A 13,682-nucleotide genomic window follows, 5' to 3' on the forward strand; every position below is an offset into this window, starting at 1 on the left:
CTGCTGACCGAAGGTTTTCCCAGGCAGTCGCCATCTCTTACGGTATCACGATTCCACAGTCAATCCCGTGAACAGATTCCATTGCTCCATCAACTCTCGAGCGAGCTCCCGATGTTGGAGGTGCCAGGACAGCAGGACATGTGGAGACACTTTAACCAGCTTCCCTGGTGGTCTAGTGGTTAGGATTCGGCGCTCTCACCGCCGCGGCCCGGGTTCGATTCCCGGTCAGGGAACACTTTTTTATAAACAATAAAAAAAGTTATTTTCTTCTTTACGGAAAAGTTTAACTGCTTTAAAAAAGACACCAAGAGCCTCATTCCGTGACCGGGAACTGAACCCAGACCGCAGCACTGAGAGCTTCGAATTTTAATCACCAGACCACCAGGGAAGTTGTTAGATGTACCTCCACGTGTCCTGCTGTCCCGCATCATCACCAGGCTTGATCTTCGATTGCTGACTGAAGTGTTCCCCAGGCAGTCGCCATCTTTTATGGTCTAACGATTCCACGTAAATCTCGTGAACAGATTCCAATGCACCATCAACTCTCGAGCCAGCTCCCCGATGTTGGAGGTGCCAGGATAGCAGGACACGTGGAGGCACCTCCAACAGCTTCATTGGTAGTCTAGTGGTTAGGATTTGCCATTTCACCGCAGCGGCCTGGGTAAGAATCCCTGTCAAAGAACACTTTTTACGTAAATAAAAAAGTTAACTATTTTTTTACTTAAAACTTTCGTGACTGCAGGAATTCATATTCTTGGTCCGTTAGGTAAAGTCACGTAAATAAAAAAACAAAAAATAATAAAAAAATGCAATTAAAAATAATAAAAATAAATTAAAGATAAAAATGCATTGAAAATTATGAAAGACAATAACCAAGAAAAAAAGTTAAATAAAATTATAAATTCGATGATTTTTTGCTTTTATTATTTTCAATTAATTTTGAATTTTGTCTTCGTATTTTTTATTGTATGGTTTTTTGCTTTTATGATTTTCCATTCATTTTTTTTATTTTTGTTACTTAAAAACAATATTAGTATTTTGTTTACTTTTTTTTCTCTTCATGTGACTTTACCGAATTAATCAATATCATAAATACTTTTAATTCAGGCATTCGTGGAACTGCTTTGAAAATGAAACCAAAATACTATTTCCCTCACGGGGATTCGATCCCGAGCGGGGGCGGAGGGAGCGCCAAAACCTAACCAGTTGCCACACCATGGAAATTGGTGATTGTGCCTCCACGTGTCCGACTGTCCCGCATTATCACTGGGCTTGAACTTCTACTGCTGACCGAAGGTTTTCCCAGGCAGTCGCCATCTCTTACGGTATCACGATTCCACAGTCAATCCCGTGAACAGATTCCATTGCTCCATCAACTCTCGAGCGAGCTCCCGATGTTGGAGGTGCCAGGACAGCAGGACATGTGGAGACACCTCAACCAGATTCCCTGGTGGTCTAGTGGTTAGGATTCGGCGCTCTCACCGCTGTGGCCCGGGTACGATTCCCGGTCAGGGAACACTTTTAATAAATAATAAAAAAAGTTATTTTCTTTTAGATTTGAAGCTTTGTTGACTGCAAGGAATCATATTCTTAGGTTTTTTCGGTAAAGTCACGTAGGTAAAACATCAAAATTAATGAAAATAAAATAAAATAAAAACAAAAATCACGACGTTTCGGAGGCAACACAAGTCTCCGTCATCAGGTGGGACCGTCTGGCTGTGTAATCTGGCTGTGACGGTCCCACCTGATGACGGAGACTTGTGTTGCCTCCGAAACGTCGTGATTTTTGTTTTTATTTTATTTTATTTTCATTAATTTTGATGTTTTACCTACGTGACTTTACCGAAAAAACCTAAGAATATAGTTATTTTCTTCTTTACGGAAAAGTTTAAATGCTTTAAAAAGACACCAAGAGCCTCATTCCGTGACCGGGTACTGAACCCAGACCGCAGCACTGAGAGCTTCGAATTTTAATCACCAGACCACCAGGGAAGTTGTTAGATGTACCTCCACGTGTCCTGCTGTCCCGCATCATCACCAGGCTTGATCTTCGATTGCTGACTGAAGTGTTCCCCAGGCAGTCGCCATCTCTTATGGTCTAACGATTCCACGTAAATCTCGTGAACAGATTCCAATGCACCATCAACTCTCGAGCGAGCTCCCGGTGTTGGAGGTGCCAAGATAGCAGGACACGTGGAGACATCTCAACCAGCTTCCCTGGTGGTCTAGTGGTTAGGATTCGGCGCTCTCACTGCCGTGGCCTGGGTAAGAATCCCTGTCAAAGAACACTTTTTACGTAAATAAAAAAGTTAACTATTTTTTTACTTAAAACTTTCGTGACTGCAGGAATTCACATTCTTGGTTCGTTAGGTAAAGTCACGTAAATAAAAATAAAAATGCAATTAAAAAGAATAAAAATAAAATAAAGATAAAAATGCATTGGAAATTATGAAAGAAAAAAACCAATAATGAAAAGAGTTAAATAAAATTAAAAATGCGAAGGTTTTTTGCTTTTATGATTTTCCATTCATTTTTTTATTTTTGTTACTTAAAAAAAAACATTAGATTTTGTTTACTTTTTATTTCTACTTACGTGACTTTACCGAATTAATCAATAATATAAATACGTTTAATTCAGGCATTCGTGGAACTGCTTTGAAAATGAAACCAAAATACTATTTCCCTTACGGGGATTCGATCCCGAGCGGGGGCGGAGGGAGCGCCAAAACCTAACCAGTTGCCACACCATGGAAATTGGTGATTGTGCCTCCACGTGTCCGGCTGTCCCGCATTATCACTGGGCTTGAACTTCTACTGCTGACCGAAGGTTTTCCCAGGCAGTCGCCATCTCTTACGGTATCACGATTCCAAAGTCAATCCCGTGAACAGATTCCATTGCTCCATCAACTCTCGAGCGAGCTCCCGATGTTGGAGGTGCCAGGACAGCAGGACATGTGGAGACACCTTAACCAGCTTCCCTGGTGGTCTAGTGGTTAGGATTCGGCGCTCTCATCGCCGCGGCCCGGGTTCGATTCCCGGTCAGGGAACACTTTTTTATAAACATTAAAAAAAGTTATTTTCTTCTTTACGGAAAAGTTTAACTGCTTTAAAAAAGACACCAAGAGCCTCATTCCGTGACCGGGAACTGAACCCAGACCGCAGCACTGAGAGCTTCGAATTTTAATCACCAGACCACCAGGGAAGTTGTTAGATGTACCTCCACGTGTCCTGCTGTCCCGCATCATCACCAGGCTTGATCTTCGATTGCTGACTGAAGTGTTCCCCAGGCAGTCGCCATCTCTTATGGTCTAACGATTCCACGTAAATCTCGTGAACAGATTCCAATGCACCATCAACTCTCGAGCCAGCTCCCCGATGTTGGAGGTGCCAGGATAGCAGGACACGTGGAGGCACCTCCAACAGCTTCATTGGTAGTCTAGTGGTTAGGATTTGCCATTTCACGCAGCGGCCTGGGTAAGAATCCCTGTCAAAGAACACTTTTTACGTAAATAAAAAAGTTAACAATTTTTTTGCTTAAAACTTTCGTGACTGCAGGAATTCATATTCTTGGTCCGTTAGGTAAAGTCACGTAAATAAAAAACAAAAAATAAAAAAAAAAATGCAATTAAAAAGAATAAAAATAAATTAAAGATAAAAATGCATTGAAAATTATGAAAGAAAATAACCAAGAAAAAAAAGTTAAATAAAATTATAAATTCGATGGTTTTTTGCTTTTATTATTTTCAATTAATTTTGAATTTTGTCTTCGTATTTTTTTTATTGTATGGTTTTTTGCTTTCATGATTTTCCATTCATTTTTTTTATTTTTGTTACTTAAAAACAATATTAGTATTTTGTTTACTTTTTATTCTATTCATGTGACTTTACCGAATTAATCAATAATATAAATACTTTCAATTCAGGCATTCGTGGAACTGCTTTGAAAATGAAACCAAAATACTATTTCCCTTACGGGGATTCGATCCCGAGCGGGGCGGAGGGAGCGCCAAAACCTAACCAGTTACCACACCAGAGAAATTGATGATTGTGCCTCCACGTGTCCTGTTTTCCCGCATTATCACCAGGCTTGAACTTCTACTGCTGACCGAAGATTTTCCCAGGCAGTCGCCATCTCTTACGGTATCACGATTCCACAGTCAATCCCGTGAACAGATTACATTGCTCCATCAACTCTCGAGCGAGCTCCCGATGTTGGAGGTGCCAGGACAGCAGGACATGTGGAGACACCTTAACCAGCTTCCCTGGTGGTCTAGTGGTTAGGATTTGGCGCTCTCACCGCCGCAGCCCGGGTTCGATTCCCGGTCAGGGAACACTTTTTATAAATAACAAAAAAAGTTATTTTCTTCTTTACGGAAAAGTTGAAATACTTTTAAAAAGACACCAAAAGCCTCATTCCGTGACCGGGAACTGAACCCAGACCGCAGCACTGAGAGCTTCGAATTTTAATCACCAGACCACCAGGGAAGTTGTTAGATGTACCTCCACGTGTCCTGCTGTCCCGCATCATCACCAGGCTTGATCTTCGATTGCTGACTGAAGTGTTCCCCACGCAGTCGCCATCACTCATGGTCTCACGATTCCACGTAAATCTCGTGAACAGATTCCAATGCACCATCAACTTTCGAGCGTGCTCCCGGTGTTGGAGGTGCCAGGATTGCAAGACACGTGGAGGCACCTCCAACAGCTTCACTGGTAGTCTAGTGGTTAGGATTTGCCATTTCACCGCAGCAGCCTGGGTGAGAATCCCTGTAAAAGAACACTTTTTACGTAAATAAAAAGTTAACTATTTTTTTACTTAAACCTTTCGTGACTGCAGGAATTCATATTCTTGGTTCGTTAGGTAAAGTCACGTAAATAGAAAACAAAAAATAATAAAAAATGCAATTAAAAAGAATAAAGATAACATGAAGATAAAACTGCATTGAAAATTATGAAAGAAAATAACCAACAATAAAAAGAGTTAAATAAAATAAAAAATTCGACGGTTTTTTTGCTTTTATCGTTTTCAATTGATTTTTAATTTTGTCTTCGTATTTTTTTATTGTATGTTTTTTTGCTTTCATGATTTTCCATTCATTTTTGAATTTTTGTTACTTTTTATTTCTACTTACGTGACTTTACCGAATTAATCAATAATATAAATACTTTTAATTCAGGCATTCGTGGAACTGCTTTGAAAATGAAACCAAAATACTATTTCCCTTACGGGGATTCGATCCCGAGCGGGGGCGGAGGGAGCGCCAAAACCTAACCAGTTGCCACACCATGGAAATTGGTGATTGTGGCTCCACGTGTCCGGCTGTCCCGCATTATCACTGGGCTTGAACTTCTACTGAAGACCGAAGGTTTTCCCAGGCAGTCGCCATCTCTTACGGTATCACGATTCCACAGTCAATCCCGTGAACAGATTCCATTGCTCCATCAACTCTCGAGCGAGCTCCCGGTGTTGGAGGTGCCAGGACAGCAGGACATGTGGAGACACCTCAACCAGCTTCACTGGTGTTCTAGTGGTTAGGATTCGGCCCTCTCATCGCCGCGGCCATGGTTCCATTCCGGGTCAGGGAACATTTTTTTTTTTATAAATAATGAAAAAAGTTATTTTCTTCTTTACGGAAAAGTGTAACTGCTTTAAAAAACACACCAAGAGCCCCATTCCGTGACCGGGAACTGAACTCAGACCACAGCATTGAGAGCTTCGAATGTTAATCACCAAACCACCAGGGAAGTTGTTAGATTTCGATTTAAAGCTTTCATGACTGCAGGGATTCATCTTCTTGATTCTTTCGGTATAGTCACTTAGAATGGAAATAATAAAATAATAAAAATAAAACATAATAAAATAATTCTCACGACGTTTCGGCCACAACGCAAGCAGCCGTCCTCAGATGAAGAGCAGGTCTGTCAGAAAGACAGCGTCTGAATGAACACCACCAGGCTTGGCAGCGTATTTTTAAGCTGGTTTGGAGGGGGAAGAGCGCCTTGACAAAGGAATTTGCATATCACGAGGAATTTAGCATATTTATAGGAAATGCAGGTATGCGATTAGTACTACTTATGCCCGTGCATTATGCAGGATGAGCAGCATCAAAGGAAGGGGATATGGGAAATGCAGGTTTGTGATTAGTACAACTTATTCCCGTGCATTATGCAGGATTAGCAGCATCAAAGGGAGGGGATAGGGGTAGCATTAATAAAGGGAAGGAGTGTTAATAATATGTAGCTGTAGTAACTAAAACCACCACGTAAACAACTAAAGTATAAACGACATAGTATCATCAGCATACTAACTATACTCTACAATAAGCTGAGTTACTAACAGTAAGTAATACATTACAATTCTACGTCGTAAAACATATAATATGCTTCCATCTAAACTTTATTCATTTACATCACACGAGTCTACACTGTACTTTATACTGCCATCGACAAACTCAACATTAAATTATATACTGTATCGTCATAAACCACCCTAAACCTTATGCATTGCAATATTACACCATGTATTATTCTACCCACCCTAAGGTATATCACACTGCTGTATATTCACTATACAATTACGATACTATATATTACTTTGTACATTGTATTAAGCATATAAATTTGATACTATTTGTTATTATACACTGTACCATTGACCGTCGTGTGAAAGATACTAAGAGGAAGCAATGAAATATGTCAATGGGAGAGTAGTGCAGGGAAAACTTGCAGCAGAGCAAATAATCAATTTCCTGCAAAGAATACAATGCCAGTGAGTGGAAAACCGTCTGAAAGTCACCGTAAACGTGAACACAATCAGTTAAGATCCGAAATGGTTTATTACGTCCTTCCAATGATCGCTAAGCCAGAATCCATCTTCTCGGTTGAAATTGTCTCTGTGTTTGTATATGTGGATCGCCTCATGAACGAATCTCTCATGGTAGCCAGATGGCTTGCAGAGAAACTCTGTCTTTTTCCAGTGAAAGGCCGTAGGATGTCCGAATTAAAAGGAGACCTGATGGTTCAATGAGTCACACTGTCTACAGGAAAGCCACCCATACGAATGTTTACCTAAAACCGGATTCCCACCACCATCCATCCCAGAAGAATTCCCTCATCAAGACTCTATACCATAGAGCCCAATGCATCTCCGACCAGGAACACATTGCCAGTGAACTCAAACACGTACCCCAAGCTCTTAAGGCTAATGGCTACTCCTACTACACAATCCGCAAAGCCATCACTCCAACCATCAAGAAGGATCCTGTTGAGGAGCCTTTCAAGACCATCACCTTAACCTACATTGCTGGGGTCACAAAAAAGATCTCCAAAATCCTGATAAAACACAAGATCCAGGTCCGATTCAACACAGTACATAAAATCCGTGATCTGGTCCCGTCTGTAAAAGATGTGGTTCCAGACATACAGTACCCTGGCGTCTACAAACTAAGTTGCCTCTGTGGTAGCAGTTACATTGGTGAAACCAAACGACATGTCTCGGACCTCATCCGTGAACATAAAGCAGACTTGAAACACGGTAGGACAAACACCTCAGCCGTGGCAGATCACTGTTACAATTCAGTGGGCTCACATGATATTGACTTCTCCAAGACAGAGGTTCTCTGCAAGCCATCTGGCTACCATGAGAGATTCGTTCACGAGGCGATCCACATATACAAGCACAGAGACAATTTCAACCGAGAAGATGGATTCTGGCTTAGCAATCATTGTGTAATGCGGGCGTAAACGACCTTCCGGAAGTGACGTCATGGGGGGAGGAGTTACGTCACGTGGGGGAGAGGGTAACGGTCTATAAGGGGGATAACCGGAAGCAGTCGGGAGTGATCGGGGACTATGAGAAGTGAGAGGCCACGCAGGGCGAAGGGTGAGAGAGAGTGGTGAGGTCGCCACACACCCAAGCCAGGAGGATCGGCACCGTCGGCCAACGGTGACCGGCCCGGGGGCAGGAGGAGCAGCGAGGAGGCTGCAGAGAGCAGCGGGTCTGCAAGGGAGGAGTCGGCAGTAGGGGTCTGCACGGCGCGACAGCAGCCTGGGGCTGCAGAGTGTGGGCTACGGGAGCGACAGCAGCCTGGGGCTGCGGGGTGGAGAGTATATAGGGGAGTACCGTGAGGGAAAGAGATCAAACCCAAATAAAGGACACAGGACAGAGAGAAGCGTCCGAGTATTTTATTACAATTGGAAGGACGTAATAAACCATTTCGGATCTTAACTGATTGTGTTCACGTTTACGGTGACTTTCAGACCGCTTTCCACTCACTGGCATTGTATTCTTTGCAGGGAATGGATTCTTTGCTGTGCTGCAAGTTCCCCACACTACTCTCCCATTGACATATTTTGTTGCTTCCTCTTAGTATCTTTCACACGACGGTCAATGGTACAGTCTATAATAACAAATAGTATAAAATTGATATGCTTAATACAATGTACAAAGTAATATATAGTATCGTAATTGTATAGTGAATATACAGCAGTGTGATATACATTAGGGTGGGTAGAATAATACATGGTGTAATATTACAATGTATAAAGTTTAGGGTGGTTTATAGCAATACAGTATATAATTTAATGTTGGGTTTGCCTATGGCAGTATATAGTATGGTGAAAACTCGTGTGATGTAAATGAATAAAGTTTAGATGGAAGCATATTATATTTTTTACGACATAGAATTGTAATGTATTATTTACTGTTAGTAACTCAGCTTATTGTAGAGTATATTTAGTATACTGATGATACTACGTAGTTTATACTTCAGTTGTTTACGTGGTGGTTTTAGTTACTGCAGCTACATACTATTAACACTCCTTCCCTTTATTAATGCTACCCCTATCCCCTCCCTTTGATGCTGCTAATCCTGCATAATGCACGGGCATAAGTAGTACTAATCACATACCTGCATTTCCCATATCCCCTCCCTTTGATGTTGCTAATCCTGCATAATGCACGGGCATAAGTAGTACTAATCACATACCTGCATTTCCCATAACCTCTCCCTTTGATGCTGCTAATCCTGCATAATGCACGGGCATAAGTAGCACTAATCACATACCTGCATTTCCCATGAATATGCTACATTTCTCTTGATATGCAAATTCCTTTTTCAAGGTGCTCTTCCCCCTCCAACCCAGCTTAAATATATGCTGCCAAGCCTGGTGGTGTTCATTCAGACGCTGTCTGTCTGACAGACCTGTTCTTCACCTGAGGATGGTTGCTTGCGTTGTGGCCGAAACGTCGTGAGAATTATTTTATTATGTTTTATTTTTATTATTTTAATATTTCCATTCTACGTGACTTTACCGAAAGAACCAATAAGTTGTACTGCTGTCCCGCATCATCACCAGGCTTGATCTTCGATTGCTGACTGAAGTGTTCCCCAGGCAGTGGCCATCACTTATGGTCTCACGATTCCACGTAAATCTCGTGAACAGATTCCAATGCACTATCAACTTTCGAGCGAGCTCCCGGTGTTGGAGGTGCCAGGATAGCAGGACACGTGGAGGCACCTCCAACAGCTTCATTGGTAGTCTAGTGGTTAGGATTTCCCATTTCACCGCAGCGGCCTGGGTAAAAATCCCTGTCAAAGAACACTTTTTACGTAAATAAAAACGTTAACTATTTTTTTACTTAAAACTTTCGTGACTGCAGGAATTCATATTCTTGGTTCGTTAGGTAAAGTCACGTAAATAAAAAACAAAAATAATAAAAAATGCAATTAAAAAGAATAAAAGTAAAATAAAGATAAAAATGCATTGAAAATTATGAAAGAAAAAAACCAACAATAAAAAGAGTTAAATAAAATTAAAAATGCGAATGTTTTTTGTTTTAATTATTTTCAATTGATTTTAAATTTTGTCTTCGTATTTTTTTATTGTTTGGTTTTTTGCTTTTATGATTTTCCATTCATTTTTTTATTTTTGGTACTTAAAAAAAACATTAGTATTTTGTTTACTTTTTATTTCTATTTACGTGACTTTACCGAATTAATCAATACTATGAATATTTTTAATTCAGGCATTCGTGGAACTGCTTTGAAAATGAAACCAAAATACTATTTCCCTTACGGGGATTCGATCCCGAGCGGGGGCGGAGGGAGCGCCAAAACCTAACCAGTTGCCACACCAGCGAAAGTGGTGATTGTGCCGCCACGTGTCCTGTTTTCCCGCATTATCACCAGGCTTGAACTTCTACTGCTGACCGAAGGTTTTCCCAGGCAGTCGCCATCTCTTACGGTATCACGATTCCACAGTCAATCCCGTGAACAGATTCCATTGCTCCATCAACACTCAAGCGAGCTCTCGGTGTTGGAGGTGCCAGGACAGCAGGACATGTGGAGACACCTCAACCAGCTTCCCTGGTGGTCTAGTGGTTAGGCTTCGGCGCTCTCACCGCCGCGGCCCGGGTTCGATTCCCGGTCAGGGAACACTTTTTCATAAACAATAAAAAAGTTATTTTCTTCTTTACGGAAAAGTTTAACTCCTTTAAAAAAGACACCAAGAGCCTCATTCCGTGACCGGGAACTGAACCCAGACCGCAGCACTGAGAGCTTCGAATTTTAATCACCAGACCACCAGGGAAGTTGTTAGATGTACCTCCACGTGTCCTGCTGTCCCGCATCATCACCAGGCTTGATCTTCGATTGCTGACTGAAGTGTTCCCCAGGCAGTCGCCATCTCTTATGGTCTCACGATTCCACGTAAATCTCGTGAACAGATTCCAATGCACCATCAACTCTCGAGCGAGCTCCCGGTGTTGGAGGTGCCAGGATAGCAGGACACGTGGAGGCACCTCCAACAGCTTCACTGGTAGTCTAGTGGTTAGGATTTGCCATTTCACCTCAGCGGCCTGGGTAAGAATCCCTGTCAAAGAACACTTTTTACGTAAATAAAAAAAGTTAACTATTTTTTTACTTAAAACTTTCGTGACTGCAGGAATTCACATTCTTGGTTCGTTAGGTAAAGTCATGTACATAAAAAAAACAAAAAATAATAAAAATGCAATTAAAAAGAATAAAAATAAAGATAAAAATGCATTGAAAATTATGAAAGAAAAAACCCAATAATAAAAAGAGTTAAATAAAATTAAAAATGCGAAGGTTTTTTGCTTTAATGATTTTCCATTCATTTTTTATTTTTGTTACTTAAAAAAAAACATTAGTATTTTGTTTACTTTTTATTTCTATTTACGTGACTTTACCGAATTAATCAATACTATGAATATTTTTAATTCAGGCATTCGTGGAACTGCTTTGAAAATGAAACCAAAATACTATTTCCCTTACGGGGATTCGATCCCGAGCTGGGGCGGAGGGAGCGCCAAAACCTAACCAGTTGCCACACCAGCGAAATTGGTGATTGTGCCGCCACGTGTCCTGTTTTCCCGCATTATCACCAGGCTTGAACTTCTACTGCTGACCGAAGGTTTTCCCAGGCAGTCGCCATCTCTTACGGTATCACGATTCCACAGTCAATCCCGTGAACAGATTCCATTGCTCCATCAACACTCAAGCGAGCTCTCGGTGTTGGAGGTGCCAGGACAGCAGGACATGTGGAGACACCTCAACCAGCTTCCCTGGTGGTCTAGTGGTTAGGATTCGGCGCTCTCACCGCCGCGGCCCGGGTTCGATTCCCGGTCAGGGAACACATTTTCATAAACAATAAAAAAAAGTTATTTTCTTCTTTACGGAAAAGTTTAACTCCTTTAAAAAAGACACCAAGAGCCTCATTCCGTGACCTGGAACTGAACCCAGACCGCAGCACTGAGAGCTTCGAATTTTAATCACCAGACCACCAGGGAAGTTGTTAGATGTACCTCCACGTGTCCTGCTGTCCCGCATCATCACCAGGCTTGATCTTCGATTGCTGACTGAAGTATTCCCCAGGCAGTCGCCATCTCTTATGGTCTCACGATTCCACGTAAATCTCGTGAACAGATTTCAATGCACCATCAACTCTCGAGCGAGCTCCCGGTGTTGGAGGTGCCAGGATTGCAAGACACGTGGAGGCACCTCCAACAGCTTCACTGGTAGTCTAGTGGTTAGGATTTGCCATTTCACCGCAGCAGCCTGCGTGAGAATCCCTGTAAAAGAACACTTTTTACGTAAATAAAAAAGTTAACTATTTTTTTTACTTAAAACTTTCGTGACTGCAGGAATTCATATTCTTGGTTCGTTAGGTAAAGTCACGTAAATTGAAAACAAAAAATAAAAAAAAATGCTATTAAAAAGAATAAAGATAAAATGAAGATAAAAATGCATTGAAAATTATGAAAGAAAATAACCAACAATAAAAAGAGTTAAATAGAATAAAAAATTCGAAGGTTTTTTGCTTTAATCGTTTTCAATTGATTTTTAATTTTGTCTTCGTATTTTTTTATTGTATGTTTTTTTGCTTTTATGATTTTCCATTCATTTTTTAGTTTTGTTACTTTGAAAAAATATTGTCCTTTGTATTTTGTTTGCTTTTTATTTCTATTTACGTGACTTTACCGAATAAATCAATAATATAAATACTTTCAATTCAGGCATTCGTGGAACTGCTTTTAAAATGAAACCAAAATACTATTTCCCTTACGGGGATTCGATCCCGAGCGGGGGCAGAGGGAGCGCCAAAACCTAACCAGTTGCCACACCAGGGAAATTGGTGATTGCGCCTCCACGTGTCCTGCTGTCCCGCATTATCACCAGGCTTGAACTTCTACTGCTGACCGAAGGTTTTCCCAGGCAGTCGCCATCTCTTACGGTATCACGATTCCACAGTCAATCCCGTGAACAGATTCCATTGCTCCATCAACTCTCGAGCGAGCTACCGGTGTTGGAGGTGCCAGGACAGCAGGACATGTGGAGACACCTCAACCAGCTTCCCTGGTGGTCTAGTGGTTAGGATTCGGCACTCTCACCGCCGCGGCCATGGTTCCATTCCGGGTCAGGGAACATTTTTTTTTATAAATAATGAAAAAAGTTATTTTCTTCTTTACGGAAAAGTGTAACTGCTTTAAAAGAGACACCAAGAGCCTCATTCCGTGACCGGGAACTGAACTCAGACCGCAGCATTGAGAGCTTCGAATTTTAATCACCAAACCACCAGGGAAGTTGTTAGATTTCGATTTAAAGCTTTCATGACTGCAGGGATTCATCTTCTTGATTCTTTCGGTAAAGTCACGTAGAATGGAAATAATAAAAGAATAAAAATAAAACATAATAAAATAATTCTCACGACGTTTCGGCCACAACGCAATTAGCCGTCCTCAGATGAAGAGCAGGTCTGTCAGAAAGACAACGTCTGAATGAACACCACCAAGCTTGGCAGGGTATTTTTAAGCTGGTTTGGAGGGGGAAGAGCGCCTTGACAAAGGAATTTGCATATCACGAGGAATTTAGCATATTTATAGGAAATGCAGGTATGTGATTAGTACTACTTATGCCCGTACATTATGCAGGATGAGCAGCATCAAAGGGAGGGGATATGGGAAATGCAGGTTTGTGATTAGTACAACTTATTCCCGTGCATTATGCAGGATTAGCAGCATCAAAGGGAGGGGATAGGGGTAGCATTAATAAAGGGAAGGAGTGTTAATAGTATGTAGCTGTAGTAACTAAAACCACCACGTAAACAACTAAAGTATAAACGACATAGTATCATCAGCATACTAACTATACTCTACAATAAGC

General features: G+C 41.3%; 6 non-coding genes across 6 annotated transcripts; all 6 read left to right on the forward strand.

The window, feature by feature from the left end:
• The first annotated feature begins 161 nt into the window (after positions 1–161).
• TRNAE-CUC (transfer RNA glutamic acid (anticodon CUC)) lies at positions 162–233 on the forward strand. The gene has a single exon. It is a non-coding gene; the product is annotated as a tRNA-Glu (tRNA).
• Positions 234–1,444: 1,211 nt separating this feature from the next.
• TRNAE-CUC (transfer RNA glutamic acid (anticodon CUC)) lies at positions 1,445–1,516 on the forward strand. The gene has a single exon. It is a non-coding gene; the product is annotated as a tRNA-Glu (tRNA).
• A 1,459-nt stretch (positions 1,517–2,975) lies between these two features.
• Positions 2,976–3,047, forward strand: TRNAE-CUC (transfer RNA glutamic acid (anticodon CUC)). The gene has a single exon. It is a non-coding gene; the product is annotated as a tRNA-Glu (tRNA).
• A 1,212-nt stretch (positions 3,048–4,259) lies between these two features.
• TRNAE-CUC (transfer RNA glutamic acid (anticodon CUC)) lies at positions 4,260–4,331 on the forward strand. Its single transcript has one exon. It is a non-coding gene; the product is annotated as a tRNA-Glu (tRNA).
• Positions 4,332–10,364: 6,033 nt separating this feature from the next.
• Positions 10,365–10,436, forward strand: TRNAE-CUC (transfer RNA glutamic acid (anticodon CUC)). Its single transcript has one exon. It is a non-coding gene; the product is annotated as a tRNA-Glu (tRNA).
• Positions 10,437–11,581: 1,145 nt separating this feature from the next.
• Positions 11,582–11,653, forward strand: TRNAE-CUC (transfer RNA glutamic acid (anticodon CUC)). The gene has a single exon. It is a non-coding gene; the product is annotated as a tRNA-Glu (tRNA).
• Positions 11,654–13,682: the final 2,029 nt, after the last annotated feature.

This window comes from Lampetra fluviatilis, chromosome 14, assembly GCF_964198595.1.
Source record: "Lampetra fluviatilis chromosome 14, kcLamFluv1.1, whole genome shotgun sequence".
Taxonomy (NCBI): domain Eukaryota; kingdom Metazoa; phylum Chordata; class Hyperoartia; order Petromyzontiformes; family Petromyzontidae; genus Lampetra; species Lampetra fluviatilis.